Source organism: Panthera onca, chromosome B3 (genome assembly GCF_046562875.1).
Source record: "Panthera onca isolate mPanOnc1 chromosome B3, mPanOnc1 haplotype 2, whole genome shotgun sequence".
Classification (NCBI taxonomy): Eukaryota; Metazoa; Chordata; class Mammalia; order Carnivora; family Felidae; genus Panthera; species Panthera onca.
The window spans coordinates 105,441,741-105,460,019 of record NC_138344.1 but is presented as its reverse complement, the minus strand read 5'-3'; the positions used below and the strand labels follow the sequence as shown (position 1 = coordinate 105,460,019).

General features: G+C 39.3%; 1 long non-coding RNA gene across 1 annotated transcript in view; it reads right to left on the bottom strand.

The window, feature by feature from the left end:
- Window positions 1-5,882: 5,882 nt before the first annotated feature.
- Window positions 5,883-18,279, bottom strand: part of LOC144616650 (uncharacterized) — a 136,718-nt gene continuing 124,321 nt past the window's right edge. Inside the window, exons 5-6 of the long non-coding RNA XR_013556099.1 lie at window positions 7,446-7,537; window positions 5,883-6,422 (exon numbers count right to left, since the gene is read on the bottom strand). This is a non-coding gene — a long non-coding RNA (uncharacterized LOC144616650). The remainder of the gene's footprint in view (window positions 6,423-7,445; window positions 7,538-18,279) is intronic.

Genomic DNA, 18,279 nt, shown 5'->3' with positions numbered 1-18,279 from the left:
AAAAATCATTTTAATCTTCAAGTCCCATAAAACAATATAAGACGCTCCTATAACTCACTTTCCTGGAATGAAGGTTATAGCAACTAAAGTACTTCCAATTTTATTTTTAGAAACCGGTTCGTGCATTTTACATTGAATTAAGCCGAGTTCCTTTCTGTGACAGTTGGAGAGTTGTTTTAAATCTCAGCCAGGAGGTAAAGAATCATTTTTGATGTACGTTTTTGCTTTGAAGAGACCATAGACTCTATTAATAAAACAAATGCTCAAACACATTTGGTTTCCTTGAGAAGCTACAACCTGCATAGTTTCTGCTTGACAAACGGAGACAAAATTAATTGTGAGAAATTTTATATTACAAGTTAACATGGGAGCTGAGGGACTGGTCCTGAAGAGTGACAATGACATAATGTCACGAGAGTGACATTACATTCCAGAGCCACAAATCCTTCGTGACCCCTGCCCGCAAGGGCTTTTGGATGGAATTTCTAAGCCCTTGCAGATCCATATGCAACCTTTCAAGATAATCTATACCTCAGCTGGTTCCTAAACCTCAAAATTACTGCCCACAGACAAAAGCATAATTTAGAAAAGAAACTCCCATAAAAATACACAGATGAAATATAGGTTGAAAATGGTGTATAATTACTGGTACATTACTGATCATTACTGGCGTGTTGAGTTTGCTCTGATTAAAGAGATAATAAATCTTCAAGGAATTAAATAATTCTTAAAAGGCAAAGTGACAGTTAACGATGATTTCTATGTCCCGCCAGAAAAAACTAGAAACTACATTTACGTGGGAGGTAATTTTTTTAGTTTCTCAAAAGGCAGCATAAACACTATCCTTTTTGCATTGAATGTGGAGATCGAATAACAAGTAAATCTTTGGTAAACCCCTGGCAGTCTGGAATTAGCTCAGCAAAAACAGAAAGGAGAATTCAGAAAAGCCACAAGGATGAGAGCCATGGGCTGATAGATGAAGTATAACTGCTGAAGAGGTTTATGCGTAAACCTCAAGCCACTTGTGTTAACTGGTTGACCCTCAGCGTGGACTACCGATCGATCATTTATATCCTGCCTGGTGACTTCTTTTTAAGTTATTATACTTTTTAGGTTTGTATTTTTCATTTTCTCCAACTTTCTGCTTTGAAAACTCTTAAATCTATAGAAGTGTTTAGGGGCACCTGGGTGGCTCACTCGGTTGAGCGTCTGGCTTGGGTTCAGGTCATGATCTCACAGTCTGTGAGTTCGAGCCCCGCGTCAGGCTCTGTTCTGACGGCTCAGAGCCTGGAGCCTGCTTCGGATTCTGTGTCTCCCTTGTTGTCTGCCCTTCCCCCACTCACATTCTGTCTCTGTCTCTCTCTCAACAATAAACATTAAAAAAAAGTGTTTAAAGAATAGTAGGATAAACCCTCTTATATTCCTCACCTAGATTTACTAATTGTTAACATTTGTCACATGTGTGATACATTTGTTTGCTCTGTGTATACATCTCTCCCATCCATTTGCAAGTTGCAGTATCTCCTAAGATCAAGGACATTCTTCCACATAACCCCAGTACCACCATCACACTGGATATTAACATGGTTATAAAAACACTGTCCAGCTATACACTGAATTTACTCATATTTCCCAAATTGTTTCCAAAATGTCCTTTATAGTATTTTTTTTTTTTTTCCTGATCTATGTCCAGTCAGGAATCATGTATTTGGTTGTCTCATATTCTTGGTCTCCTTAAATCTGCTGACGCTCTTCAGCAAACACTGTCTGGACCAGATATAAATACAAATATTTATATGTAATATAAATAATATACTACAATATAGAAATAATATAAATATAAGTATTTTGGGTTTTGCAGCTCATACTTTTCTTTTGCAATTATCTAACCTCTGTTGTTACAGCATAAAAGGAACCATAAATAATCTGCGATAGGAAGGGATGTGGCTGTTTCAATAAAACTCTACTTATGAGCTTATGAGATTCCTATAATTTTCACATGCCACACGATGTTTTCTTGTTGTTCTTTTTCAACCATTTAAAACTATATAAACCATTCGTATCCCACAGTCATAAAAATAAGTAGGTGGCAGAATTTGACCCACAGACCATAATTTGCTGGCCCCATATCTAGAACAATCCTCTGCCTTAAAAAAAAAAAAGTAAACTTTTTCTTGAAGTATAGGGAAGCATACACAACTTTCAGTGGAGAGCTCGATAATTTTTCACAAAGTGAACACGTTCATGGAACACAACTCAGAATGAGAAATAATTGCGATTTTCTTTTTTTTTCTTTTTTTTAAAATTTTTTTAACGTTTATTTATTTTTGAGACAGAGAGAGACAGAGCATGAATGGGGGAGGGTCAGAGAGAGAGGGAGACACAGAATCTGAAACAGGCTCCAGGCTCTGAGCAATCAGCACAGAGCCTGACGCGGGTCTTGAACTCACGGACTGCGAGATCATGACCTGAGCCGAAGTCGGACGCTCAACCGACTGAGCCACCCAGGCGCCCCCCGATTTTATTTTTAAAAACACTTCTTGGTGTCACATGTGTTGACCCACAGATGGTTAGCACCAAGTCTAGGTGTGAATCTATAGAATACTTCTAGAAATAGAAATGGAAATCCTTCTAGAAATCGAAGTCTTTACCCTCTGTTTACACAGCAAGGAGATCTGCTTGATCCAAACGTCTTCCATGTTGATAATCAGCCTGCCTGTTGGGCCAGCCCAGCTAATGCTCACATTTGGAGCCATCTCTGAGAGCCTGACAGTGCGTGTAGTTTCCATTAACTTGCTTTGCCCCCTCTTATCTTGCTCTCTTCTGGCAATACGCATCACCTCAGGTGGTGCCCAGGCTGGAAGGTGCTATTTTAGAAATGAGCTCAACAAAAGGTAGACATCAGCAAGGCCCGCAGTCTGTCAGGTTTGGGCTAAGTGAAGTTCACCTTTATCAGCAGATCTGCTCTTAAGATTTGGAATCATGACAGTCTGGTTAGAGGAAAGCCATCATGCCTGCCAGGTAACGGGCTGGTGGGACTCCTTAGTGCAGTTATTATATCTTGTTTGCTGTATTCTATTTCCCCTGGGGGGCAAAATCTCCTGGCTTTGTAAAAACAGAAGTTGGAAAGGCTCTTGTAGACATGGGAATGGTCACGAGTGACTCACGGGATCACCTCCTGAAACACAAGTCAGCTGCCTCACAAGTTCCCTCTGGTGGGTTCCAGCTTTCCTGTTTACTCCAGGCACCTTAAGTCTGTTTATGGTATTTCTAGGGATTATTCTGAGTATGAAGTGGGCATTAATGCATTTTCTCAAGACTTGGAGGCAGCATCAAGTCTCAGTTTCTCCAAAGGTGGCAGAATAGCTTGGATGGCTGTTTGGGACATATATCTTCATTTGGGGGATGTGCAAATAAATAAACAACGGTCCAGCCTTGAGCCTCAGCACGTGGGCTCGGTTACTCATTTTTACAGGGGAGAATTTGTTTGCCAAAGCTCAGTCCCAGGGCAATGTCCACTGCAGACCTTTAATATTCTCCCAGGGAATCTCACACTCACATTCCAAACTAAAGACCACATTCAAAGAGAGGTCAACATCAACACTGAAGAACCGAACAAACGAGGGGGCCAGTTTCACTCCTGGGGTTCTCAAGCCCCTTCCTTTTTTTCTACTCTCAGATCTGATTTTATGTTAAACTCCAGCACTACCCTCCCTCCCCCCACCCCAAGCTATTTTCACTTGGCTGAAGGCATTAAATTATTAGCACTTCAATTGTATTAAAAAATGTTTTCCCTGATATTCACATGCCAAATAATAAAAGTGGCACAGTGAACTAAATCGCATGGTGGAGAGACCCTAGTAGAGAAAAGAAACCAATCAGGCATTATGGAATAGGGACTTCCAGGTTAGGAAGGAGAAAAGATGTGATGGACTCTGACGGCTTTTCTTTTTAAGTTTATTTATGAAGATGCACTTGAAGAGATGATGGGCTTTCTCTTTTTTATTTACAGTAGGACAAGGTTGCCGACTGTTAAGCAAATCCCATTCTCTGGCTTTCCCATTTAGCTTGTGCTTGTGGCTCACAGCATCATAAATAACCAATGAAGAAAAATACTGCCTAAACATTAAGAGAGATTTCCATAAATGTTCACATTAAAAATGCATGATTGATATGAAGACTTAATTTTAGCCATCGTGCAGTTGCCGTGTTTGACCGCAGTCATATTTTGCTTTGCATTGTCTGTCTTCGCTATTTAACTTTGAAGCCCTCTAAAGATGAAAAATGGGCATTTATGGAGCAGGCGCTTATGACTTTAGTGGTTTGGTTGCTGACCTGGCATTTCCGGCTCTGTAGCACCAGCCATTGTGCAATGAGCTTTAACTAGTCAAACCATCTCAAATCAGAGCTGGTGGAGAGAAATCGGAGCACTAGATGTCAGTGAGGGCATGTCAATTGGCTACATTATTTCTATGGTCTGTAAATGTGGTGAAATAACATACACAGAATCGCTCCCTCTACTCCAGCTATGTGACATCTAGAGTTCTGCAAAGTTGTGCTAGATCTACTCACTGAGATTAATAAGCTTCCTGAGTGAGAGCTGAGTAACGTAGACGTAATGTTCTTACAGTGACTTTCTTTTCATCACAACCAAACTCAAGCCTTAGCATGAGAGAGAGAAAGACCCAAAACAGGCTCTTAATGACTATTATTGTTGTTGTTCTTCATGCAAGCTGGGGAGCTTCTGATCAATTATTATTCTTTGTCAGAACATGTTAGTAAATATTCTGAAATGCACTTTGTAAAATGGTTGATGTTGGGAACATAAGCAATAGTAGCCTTTTTTTTCTTTTTCTTTTTAAGTTCTCAGCTACTAAACTTTTGATGAGGCGGTCAGGCTGCTGCGGTTTTTGCGGGAAATATCATGCTGGCTTTGGGAGGATTGTGAGGCTCAAGTCAGGAATCATCCAGAATCTTGGGGTTCAGAGCTCTTTGGCTGTCTGGGAAGACAGGCTGCAAAATGTCCTTTATTTCCACTGCAGTGGGGCTGCTCCAAGACTTCTTTTCTTTGCCTTCCAGTCCCAAACATAAAGAGTGCGGAGATATTTCAAGCCAAACAGATGAAAGTGGTAAAGCAAATATGGCCATGATAGGCTAAGGATGGAGAAAGACCCTACGGATTAGACAGGAAGCAACCAGTGTCATGTCTCAGAGGAGGAAAGATCTAGGAGCATCTAGATCGGGACCAGAATTCTAAGAGAAATTCTGATGATTTTATGAATATAGCTCTGCTTCCCAAGTATATTCCAAAGTTGTTAAGAATTAAGGCCCTTGGCTTCTCTATGTCCTCCACATAGAACTCCCAGCAAGGAAACTTCCACATAGGTTCAATACATGTCTACTGAGACTCATATTGTGCTTTAAAAAATTCTTATTATATTTTACTTCTGTGTATATTTTGAGGATTACTACGATGGTGAACTTTAAAGTACAGCTAATTCACATTCCTTTCTGTAAAGTATACACATGAACTAAGTGCGGAAAGTCCAGAAATAGCCTAACCTTGTTTCTAGCCTTAGATTCAAGAGCCTGTCTAATCTGTGAGGTATTTGGAGAAGCAACACTGCCACCTTCTGGTAGATACATGTTACCTTTCTTCCAGCCCTTCAATGGCACCTCCTGCCCATCCATACCTAGTGTGTTGATCAATACAGATCTGATTTGAAGTTTTGCAGCCTTTAAATCAAATCTAAATAATATCTTAGTTAAGATGGCTAAAGATAAAGGCCTCTAATTCCCTTTACTTGTTCTTTTTTTGGAGAGGGCTATGATTTGATATTAAAGAAAATCTTACCCCAAGACCACTATGATATTAGCTTTAAGAACTACTACTTTACTGGAGATATTCTAATAGACATTTATCATGACCAAGAATGCTCTGGAATTAGGGTTGGGGATGAAAGAGTGGATGCAGGAAGAGTATGGTAAAAATTCACAGACAAGTTGTATCAGTCGTGAAAAAAAATGGATGAGCAAGCTGGCCAGACAGCCTGCCTAAGAGGTGAACAGGCAAACAGGATTTTCCACAGTGTGTTTTCAGACTTGTAGCTCATCTTACTTGCAGTTAAATGTTTCCATTTACAGTTACTGAGTAGTTTTCTGGAAACTCATGTGGACTCGTGGTTTTCCTAGAGCTGGGACATATGGTATGTGTCAATAAGAATTGATTGCATGAATGAATGCATGTGAAAATGTCTTTGCTTTTATAACCCATTTCTGAAATACTCTGAGGGACTGGTGCTGAAGAGTAGATTGTGAATTTTCCTGATTTTTCTTACCTATTCCCCAGGACAAACAGTGTTCATGGACCAATCCGATTCCTTTTTCTTCCACTTGATCCATGTAAGGAAACACTGAAGACACTGAAATAGCAAACAAGATCAGTATCTTTTCAAGGGAATGCTATAATGACTGGGGAATTATCCGCCTACAGTAATATGCACCTTTGTCTTTGACTAGGCTATCTTGTAATTCCGGAGGGAGAAAGGCAGCTTGTAGATAACAGAGAGCAATGCAAATATGTCAAGAGACATACAGTTAAATTCTGTCCAGTGGAGGGTTGACTTTCTTCCCACTTCCCTCCCCAGAAGCACCAGTTTTGTTTCCATTTGCAAATTCATTTCAGTGTTCCTGATTTATAAACGTCTCTGCTTTTTGGCTTCTCCTCTGAACTACCTGTTAATAAAGCCTTATTCTCTTGACCACCAAGCAATGTGTTATGTCCATTTAACTGGGTTTCCTGTTGAGTTATTTGAGGTCCTCATTTTACTAATTTCTTCATTTAGTTAATGAGTTAAATGGAAAGTTTGTTACCTGTTTGTTTTATATTTATATTAGAGCTATGACTGTACTTTGTTTTTTAAGTTTCTTTAATATTCGACATTAAAACAGAAGTCTGGGACCTCTTTCCATTTTGTTTCTATGGGAATTGCATCACGGGTATTCTGAAATTCAGTTCCCTTGCCCTCTTGGGAGCAGAGGGTGCTGCTGAGACTAACCGAGACCATCTGGTGACAAAATGCAGGAGACTGTCCATCTCCCAGGGTGATGCTCCCTACCCCCGGCTGGGTGACTCTATAATCATCCTAGTGATCCTGCCTCCATGTAAAATTATTTGTGGAATTCCTTTGCTGGAAGTTTCTTCAGAGCCTGCTGCATATTCTTTGGACTCTCTTGGGTTTGCAACACTGGTGAATTTCACCTGACACCTGGTTTTGGTATTGGTCAGATCTGCTTCAAATTCTAGCTTTCCCATGCACTAGCTGTGGGCTCTCATGCAAGTTACTAGCTGTTTCTGGTTTACTCAACTGTAAAGTAAGGCTGTGGTAAAGAGTGGTTGAAATAATGCATATGTGTCTGACACAGAAGCGCTTCCTAAATCTTACCTATTACTGCTATGCAGAGAGAAAAACATAGCTGGGAACTGGAGGCTCTCCTTTCTTCTTTGGCGTTGCTGAATTGCAGCTATGCAGGAACACTATGGGAGTGAAGTTTGAAGGTCATGGTTAATTCAGACAGCACTGTATCCATATAACCTTCACAGGGCCAGAAGGATCTAAGGGGCTGGGTGGACTGGGTCAGGCAATTTCGAAGCAAGTAGACCAGCCCGTAACCTTTTAATTGCTTGATTGTGGGGAAGTCCAGGGAGTCCCGGAGGAGGTCCCAGAGGTCAAAATGTGGTGAGAGGCATGCAGTAGACAAGGGCAGTGGGTGCAGACCGACCACTATAAAAACGTTTCAATATTTAATAACTGGTGTGCTCTGCTGAGTTAAAATCAGCCCTGGGAAAGGGTGGACGAGTTGAATTGGGGTGGGAAGGAAGCCTTCCCAGACACACCCCAGGCATACTCTGTAGGAATGGCCAAAGGCAGCCAGATGACCGAGTAAAGTACTCCTTTACCTTCCTCCTGATAGATTTTATGTGTGCGACGAACAGCTGGTAGGGAGAAGTTCTTTAGTAATAGGCTGGCTTTGCCACGCTGCCCTTCTAATACAAGTTTCATGGGCTGGGAGATATTACTACTAAACCAGGATGTAATTAAATAGAGCCTTCTTAAATATCACGGCAGCACAGTACCCTTTAGAGACTCCTCAAAGGTGGCAGTGATACAAACCACATCTACTCACTCCCTTCCCCAATAATTTCCACACAATAGGAAGGGCTGACTGAAATTTACATCTCAGGCACAGAAAAAGGAATTCTTACACCAGTGAACCATCAGAGCTGAATTTGAAATTCAAAAGCTATAGAGTGCCTGGGGGCCATAGCTGACTCTTGATCTCAGCTGAGGTCATGATCTCAAGGTTTGTGGGTTTAAGCCCTGCATCAGGCATCCGTGCTGATGGGGCAGAGCCTGCTTGGGATTCCATCTCTCCTTTGCTCTGCCCCTCCCCTGCTTGTGCTTGCTCGCTCTCTCTCTCTCTCCCAAAAAAATGAACTTAAAAAATTAAAATAAATAAATTCAAAAGCCATAAAAGAAGGTTTTGAAGATCATGTGTATTATTATTTTGGTTACTCGGCTGTGTTATTGACGTTTAACTTCAAATATCCAGTAGAGGGCATGAAAGGAATCGTTCAGCTCACTGTATTGAAGACTGGATTTGAACAGCAAAAATGAAAAAGCAAATGCAAATAGACTATATATTGCAACTTTCAGACACAGAACAACAAGTAATCTTTAAATACCAACCTAAAATACATTGCAACCTTTACTTTTTCTTATTATCTATACCCTTCATTTAAAATATAATACATGTCTCATTTCTCTAGAATTAGATCTATTATATTTATAAAATACACAAAATCATTAAATATCACTGATTTTATTCAGCTGTATTAGAGACAAACTCGAAAACTATATGAAACTTTAGTAGAGACATTATGCTAGGCATTGGAAAAATAATTTTACTCTTTATAACAACTCTAAGAAGCTGATTTACTTTTTCTATTTTGCTGAGTCTCAGAGAGGCTGCAAATTTCACCATATTTCTGTTTGGCAATCTTCACTATTTCTCATAAAACCTTTGGGAAGTGAGAAATAAATTTTCCTTATGAACAGACTCAGGATCTATAATCCATTTTTTAAAAAAGTTTATTTGTTTATTTATTTTGAGGGAGGAGAGAGAGAGAGAAAGAGAGAGAGAGAGAGAATCCCAAGCAGGCTCTGCACTGTCAGCACAGAACCTGATGTGAGGCTTGGACCCACAAACTGTGAGATCACGACCTGAGCCGAAACCAAGAGTTGGACACTTTACCAACTGAGCCACCCAGGTGCCCCAGGATCTAGAATCCTTAATTTAGATCATGAAATAACTAGCCTGATCACTTCTGTATTTACATATTTTGCACATTATCTTTACCTGTATTTTTTTTATAGCCAAATCCTGTATCTAGTTGATAATAATGTGTTTCTAATTAAGTGATTGATTGATTTGTGTTTTCCTTTCTGATTAGCTTCTTAGTGACTCTCCAAACTCGTCAGCACTCTCATATTCATAAAAGAAATCTGTCATCTGTTCTAGAGTGGCAACCTTGTCTTATATCATTTTGTTTATAGCTTGGGGTCACAGTGTTTCTAAGATGAAGATCAAGGGCCACCTGCATTAAAACATTTTGAGGAGTTTGTTTAAAACAGAGATTATTGGTGGGGGGGAGGGGAGCTGGGTGGCTCAGGTTAAGCATCCAACTCTTGATTTTGGCTCAGGTTATGACCTCATAGTTCGGTGAGATTGAGTCACACATTGGGCTCTGCTTTGATGGTGCAGAGCATGCTTGGGATTCTCTCTCTCTCTCTCTCTCTGCTCCTCCCCTGCTCATGTTTTCTCTCTGAAAATAAATAAACATTTAAAAAAAGATGCTGTTAAAATAGAGATTATTGGATCACAAAAAAGATCAGTTGAATCAGAGAATCTTGGGTTGAAGCCCAAGAGACTGCCACTTCACATGTTCCCCCAGATATTTCTCGTACACACTAAGAACTGAAGAACTGGCTTAGTGAGAAGGACTGATGCTCAGGCAGCACTTACTGAAACTTTTATTGTCAGTGACAGTGCTTCAGGCATTGGACCACGTCAACTTCCATGTGGTAATGGTTGGCTACCAAGCCACCACAAGTTTGTGGAAAAACATGGCTTGAGGAAGCAGAAGTACCTAGATTTTGATTACTTACTTAGCCTCAGTTTCTAAATATTAAAGTAATACCTATCTTACAGTATTTTTTGAAGATAAAATGAGATAATACAGGTCAAGCACCTACCTAGCACAGTGTCTGGTCCATATTAGAGCCTCAGGTAATGGTAGATGCTAATATCTCAACATGAAATCCCATTAAATAGATATAATACTAATATTTGGTGTTTGAGAGAATAGGGCTCCTAGAAAGGGAAACTTTACTATATGCTTATAGAAAAGGCATGCTATCATTTGCATTAAATTTGAATTCTAATGAAAGATCATAACTAAGTATGTCTTCTGGAAATAGTTTTCCCAACAAAACGATAGATAAGCATAATTCTTCCTTTATGCAAATGTTGCCAAATTCTAGAGGACAATTCTGCATGGGTCTCTTCCATTTCTGCATGTCTTAGGAGGAAGGCATTGATTGCTTTTTGTTCTGTACTATATTTACAAGGATATTTATATAGCAAACAGCTTTAGGAAATAGAGTGTCTATTCTGGAGCAAAGTCAGGCATGTTTATTGCTCATTATAAAAGATTCATGTACCCTATATTCAGAGTTCCTGTCCTGAAATGCAACCAACTGTGTGCGGGCTTCCTTTTGGGTCCATCTGTGTCTTCCCCATGCAACTTGGGGGCAAGAACAAGTGATAGAAATATGCTGATGCTCAAGCTGCTTGCTAGGTCATAATAATAAAGTCCTTTGTGTCTGATCCAGAAGTCTCGTGTGTGTGTATGTGTGTGTGCGTGCGTTTGTGTGTGTCTTTTTGCCAGCATTCATGAAATTGTGGCAGGCTAACTCATTGGATTTCAAGTATGGTAATGTCTTTCAACACTTCACAATTCTCTTAAAAAATATATTTTTTAAAGTTTATTTATTTATTTTGAGAGGGGGATAGGGGCAAAAAGAGAGGGAGAGAGAGAATACCAAGCAGGCCCTGCACTGCCAGCATGGAGCTTGATGCAAGGCTCAATTTCATGAAACATGAAATCATGATCTGAGCCAAAATCAAGGGTCAGATGCTTAACCGTTGAGCCAGCCAGGTGCCCTGACCCTTCACAGCTCTTGACACTAAAAGCACCTTTACCACAAGTTTTGTACATTTTACTTTTTTTTTTAATAGCCCAAGTGCTTGTCTGGTGAAATCAACAATGACAACAGAGGGGCACCTAGGTGGCCCAGTTGGTTGAGTGTCCAACTTCGTCTCAGGTCACGATCTCATGGTTTGTGGGTTCGAGCCCTGCATCAGGCTCTGTGCTGACAGCTCAGAGCCAGGAGTCTGCTTCGGATTCTGTGTCTCCCTCTCTCTCTGCCTCTCCCCTGCTTGTACTCTGCCTCTCAAAAATGAATAAATGTTAAAAAAATTAAAAAACAAAAACAAAAACAAAACAATGACAACAGAAAGAAGTAGGTGACTTGACCAAGATCACAGAGCTAGTTCCAAGCTGGGTCTGGAAATTTAGACTCATGACTTCTAGTCCTCTGCTTTTTTTCTATAGGCAGGGATATCTGGCTAAACATCTCGGGCAAAGAATACAGAAAAAGAACACGATTTTATCAGGATAGCTAGAAATATTATCATGGAAAAGAAATGCTTTCTACTGGGCAATTGGGATATGAACAGAGTTATTCTTAGGCCATTTCTTCAAGAAGCTTTTCCATGTAAAAATGTATGGACTGCAAAAGGTTCTAAAAGGGAAGTTTACAGCAATAGTTTCAGAAGCAAGAAAAATCTCAAATAAACAACCTAACCTTACACTTAAAGGAGCTAGAAAAAGAACAAACAACACCCAACACCAGCTGAAGGAAGGAAATAATGAAGATTAGAGCATAAATAAACAGAATAGAAACTAAAAAACAATAGTGCAGATCAATGAACCAGGAGCTGGTTCTTTGAAAAGATCAACAAAATCGATATATCTCTAGCTAAACTCATGAGAGAGACAGAGAATGAGGTGGGGGGGAGAGAGGACTCAAACAAAATCACAAATGAAAGAGGAGAAATAACACCTGACACAAATAAATTATAAGAGAATATTATGAAAAACGATATGCCAACAAATTGGACAAGGTAGAAGAAATGGATGAATTCCTAGGAACATATAACCTACCAAAACTGAAGCAGGAAGAAATAGAAAATTTGAACAGACCAATTACTAGCAATGAAATTGAATATGTAATTTCAAAAACTCCCAACAAACAAAACTCCAGGACCAGACAGCTTTACAGGCAAATTCTACCAAACGTTTAAAGAAAAGTTAATACCTACTGTTTTCAAACTATTCCAAAAAATAGAAGAAGGAAAACTTGCAAATTCATTCTATGAAGCTAGCATTACCCTGATACCAAAACCAGACAAAGATAACACACAAAAAAAGAACCACAGGCCTTTATCTCTGATGAACATAGATGCAAAAATTCTCAAAAAAATACTAGCAAACCAAATCCAGCAACACATTAAAAAATTATTCACTATGATCAAGTAGGATTTATTCCTGGGATACAGGGGTAGTTCAATATTTGTAAATCAATCAGTGTGATATGTCACATCAATAAGAGAAAGGATAAAAATCATATCATTTCAATAGATGCAGAAAAAACAGTTGACAAAGAACAACATCCATTCATGATAAAAACCTTCCCCAAAGTAGGTTTAGGGGGAACATACCTCAACATAACAAAGGCCACCTATAAAAAACCCACAGCTAACATCATAGTCAATGTGGAAAAACTGAGAGCATTTCCTATAAGCTCAGGAAGAAGACTAGGATCTTCACTCTCACCACTTTTATTCAACATAGTACTGCAAGTACTAGCCATAGCAATCAGACAAGAAAAAGAAATACAAGGGACCCAAATTGGTCAGGAAGGAGTAAATCTTTCACTTTTTGCAGATGACATGATATAATCTGTAGAAAACTCTAAAGACTCCACCAAAAAACTACTAGTCCTGATAAATGATTTCAGTAAAGTCATAGGATACAAAATCAACATACAGAAATCTGTTAAATTTCTATATACCAATAATGAAGCAGTAGAAAGAAAAATTAAGAAAAGAATACCATTTATAATTGCATCAAAAATAATAAAAATATCCAGAAATAAACTTAACCAAGGAGGTAAAGACTTATACTATAAAAATATAAAACATTGTCAAAATAAATTGAGGATGACACAAGAAATGGAAAGACATCTATGCTAATAGTGATAATGGATTAGAAGAACAAATATTGTTAAAATGTTTATACCACCCAAAGAAATCTACACATTTAATGAAATCCCTATCAAAATACCAACAGCATTTTTTACAGAACTAGAACAAACAATCCTAAAATTTATATGGAGCCACGAAAGACCCCAAATAGCCAAACCATCTTGAAAAAGAAAAACAAAACTAGAGGTATCACAGTTCCAGGCTTCAATTTATATTACAAAGCTGTAGTAATAAAAAAAATTTCAGTGTGGTACTGACATAAAAATAGAGACATAGATCAATGGAACAGAATAGAGAGCCCGTACATAAACCCACAATTAATACAGTTAATTAATCTTTGACAAAGGAGGCAAGAATATGGAATGGGAAAAAAGACAGTCTCTTCAACAAATGGTGTTGGAAAAATTGGACAGCTTTGTTACATCACACATACAAGAACCAAACTGGACCACTTTCTTATGCCATGCACAAAAACAAACTCAAAATGGATTAAAGACCTAACTTTAAGACCTGAAACCATAAAAATGCTAGAAAAGAGAACAGGCAGTAATTCCTCTGACGTTGGCCATAGCAACACCTTTCTAGATATGTCTCCTGAGATAAGGGAGACACAAGCAAAAATAAACTATTGGGACTACATCAAAATAAAAAGCTTCTGCACAGCAAAGGAAACAAGCTACAAAACAAAAAGACAACCTACAATGGGAAGATGCTCAACACCACTCATCATCAGGAAAATGTAAATCAGAACCATAGTGAGGTTATCACCTCATACCTATCAGAATGGCTAAAAAAAAAAAACACACACACACACACACAAGAAACATTAAGTGTTGGTGAGGATGTAGAGAAAAAGGAACTCTCGTGCACTGTTAATGATAATATAAAAAGATAAAGCCACTGTGGAATACAGTATGGAGGTTCCTTAAAAAGTTAAAAATACAGCTACATATGATCCAATCACACTTCTGGGTATTTACCAAACAAATACAAAATCACTACACTTCATCTTAGCCAAAAGGCTGAGAAATGATACAAATACAAAATCACTAATTCAAAGGGATACATAAACTCTTATGTTTATAGCAGCATTATTTACAATACTCAGATTATGGAAATAGTCTGGATGGAAATAGTGTCCATCGACAGATAAATGGATAAAGAAGAATTGGTACACACACACACACACACACACACACACACACACACACACAGAGGAATATTATTCAGCCATAAAGAGAATGAAATGTTTCCATTTGCAACAACTGGAATGGATCTACAGAGTATTATGCTAAGTGAAATAAGCCAGTCAGAGAAAGACAAATACTATATGATTTCACTCAAATGTGGAATTTAAGAAACAAATGGACAAAAGAAAAAACAGAGAGATAGAGGGAGACAACCCAAAAAACAGACTCTTAACTATAGAGAACAAACTGATGATTACCAGAGGGAAGGTGGGGGGAGGGGGAATGGGTCAAATAGGTGAAGGGGATTAAGAGTGCACTTGTCATGATGAACAGTGAGTAACAAAATTGTTGAACCATGGAGCACCTGGGTGGCTCAGTTGGTTAAACATCTGACTCTTGATTTCAGATCAGGTCATGGTCTCACAGTTCATGGATTGAAGCCTCTGTGTCAGGCTCTGTGCTGACAGCTTGGAGCCTGCTTGGGGTTCTTTCTCTCCCTCTCTTTCTGTCCCTTCCCTGCTCATGCACTCTCTCTCTCTCTCAAAAATAAACAAATAAACGTTAGAAATGTTGAATCACTATGTTGTAGACCTGAAATGAATATAATACTGAATATTAACTATACTTGAATTAAAATAAAAAACTTAATAAAAAATGGAGGGACTGCACCTTTTGGTGTCATTTTCATAGACCATTCAAGTTCATAGATTGAGCAGTGATGTTAACATGTATAAAAGGAAAGCAGAGTAGAAACTACATCCAAGCCTTGGGATGGATGGATGTGCCAAGCTGTTATATAAGAGGAATTCTGGATTACACTGGAATCTAAGGTGATAGAATATACACATAGCTATAAATGGAGAGAGGCCAGATTTTGTTTGGGGTGGATCGTGATGGGGTACAAAATTGGGAGGTAATATAAGAAATAATTCTATTCAAAATACTATTTCTTGGGGTGCCTGGGTGGTTCAGTTGGTTGAGCGTCTGACTCTTGGTTTCAGAGCAGATCATGATCTCATGGTTTGTGAGTTTAAGCCCCACATCAGGCTCTGTGCTCGAGGCATGGAGCCTGTTTGGGATTCTCTCTCTGCCCTTCCCCCACTCATGCCATCTATCTCCCTCAAAATAAATAAACGAACTTTAAAAAAATAGAAAAAATACTATTTCTTTATAAATTTCTCAGTGCCTTTTGGTCAGTGAAAGAAAAACTTAAAATCTTGGAAGTAAAAACAGCTGGAAAGCATTAAGCAATCACCAAGAGTTAGACAAAGGAAGCAAGAGGTTCAGATAGAGTCTCAAAGCAAAGAACATTTGATTTAAACTTCTGTCAGGAAACTTGGCATTGTTTTGGAAATTGCTTTTACCTAGGTATCAGAGTTCTAGTCAGTATAATACATGCATATTCTTTACTTTTGCTTACAGTGTTCCTGTGCCAGGAACAATTTCTGGGAGGACACAGAGTCTTTCTCTAGTTACGTATAATTAGCTCATCAGGCAGCTATAGGGTCAAGCCTGAGCGGACACTGAGAGTACAAATGCATGCAAAGTGTCTCTGTCCTTAAATTGCTTCCAATCCAGTAGAGGAGACGATATATGAATGAATAATAGGGTGATATATGTACAATAATATAAGAATTTATGAGATGCAGAAGAGGGTCACAGGAGGCTTAATTCTATCTTGAAGTAGAAGGTAGTGAAAAGGTTCACAGAAGAGGTGACATCTATGTCACTGGTAGATCCTTGGCCTCATTCTTTAATGTGATCTACAATGGTTTGATTTCCCCTGTTAACAGCATGTCCTTTAAAAAAAATGGATGGCCTCTGTGATATTGTGATTTATAATAAGAAATATATATTTGACCTTTGTCCTCTTGCTAGCACAGAGCTCCCCAAACCCTTGGAATTTCCTAAGTGAAGAGAACCATAAAGTCATTTTTGTTATGTTAATTAAATGACTTTTGGGAAGCTTGTAAGGATGGAGGCTGGCTGTCCGGGTAACCAACCAAGTAATTAGGAGGTTGGAACTTCCAGTCCCACCTACAGACACTAGGGAAGGGAGAGAGGCTAAAGTCTGAATCAATCACCAATGGCCAATGATTTACTCAGTCATGGCTATATAATGAAGCTTCCATAAAAACTGAAAAGGACAGTGTTTGGAGAGCTCCCAGGTTGGTGAACACATGGAAGCACTGGGAGAGCATTGCCCTGGGAGACTATGGAACATTCGCACCCTTCCCTCACACCTCATCCTATGCATCTCTTCTATTTAGCCATTCCTGAGTTGTATCCTTTTATAATAAAGCATTAATTTAGTGAGTAAAATATTTCCTGAGTTCTGTGAGCCACTCTAGCAAATTAATTGAACCCAGGGAAGAAGGGGGACCGTGGGAATCTCATTATAGCTGGTTGGCCAGAAGGACAGCCCATAACCTGACTTGTGACTGGCCTCTGATGTGGAGGGGTGGGGGCAAGTCCTGTAAGCTGAGCCCTTAATCTGTGGAACCCGATGCTATCCCCAGGTAAATAGTGTCAGAATTAAGTTGAATTGCAGAACACCCAGCTGGTGTCCAGAGCATTGCTTGGTGGTGGTGTGGGGATGCTCCCCGCCCCCACCCCATCCCACAACACATTGCAGTTGGTCTAGGAACAGTCTCTTCTTTCCATCTCATGGAGAAAATGATTTACAGTCCACAGTAAGTTGTTTGGCCTCTTTGAAATGTTTTCCAACTATATAGATACATAAATCATATCCTTTGCACAGATGATTTCAGAATTATTGAGTGATTGTGCTGTAAAAGATTAGGCATCAAGACAACGTGCTTTTTGATTTTTGTCATAACGATGCTGAGAACTAGTTCATTTACTGACTTCAGATTTGAGTTGAGCTTAGCAGGTTAGCTACTGAGACTTGGTGATGGTGAGGGGCTGTAACACCTTTCAGACCTAAGGACCTAAGGGCTCCTGTCATGGGTACCTCTGATCCCTATGACAAATGTTAATGTGGGCTCCACAGGAACTTAGTCATTGTCAGCTTTTCTTGCTATTCTAGTCATTCTAATTTCATCTGCTAGTTTTTTGGGGGGATAGTACTTAGTATTTTCACAGTTCTTCCCTCTTGCTTTTAGGAGTCTCCTATGGGCGGAATGCACAGGCACTTGGGCTTCACGTATTCAAAAAATTTGAAACTTTTTCCTAAAGACTTCAGGCACAATAGGAACCTTATTCTCCCCCCCCCCCCCAATTTCAACTCCCTTCATCATTCTTTCTAAGACAGTGCCCATTTAGTGTTTGAAGTTTGCCTTGTTCTCCTGGGAATTTCAGGTTAAAAGGGGATGGTGGGAAGGGCATTCCAAGTAGAGGAAACAGAATGAACATAAATTAAGGACGTTTAAGAGTAGGCATTCAATATTACTGGAGAACAATGTACCAGGGGAGGAGAGGAGAGTAGGAAATGGAGCAAGATGGGTGGGCAGGGATCAGTCATAAGGCTGGGGAGGAGAGAATGGATTTGAAACCTATTTAGAAAGGGAAAATAAGAGGCACCTGGGTGGCTCAGTTGGTTGAGCATCCAACTCTTGGTTTTGGCTCAAGTCATGATCTCATGGTTCATGGGTTTGTGTATCAGGCTCTGTGCTGG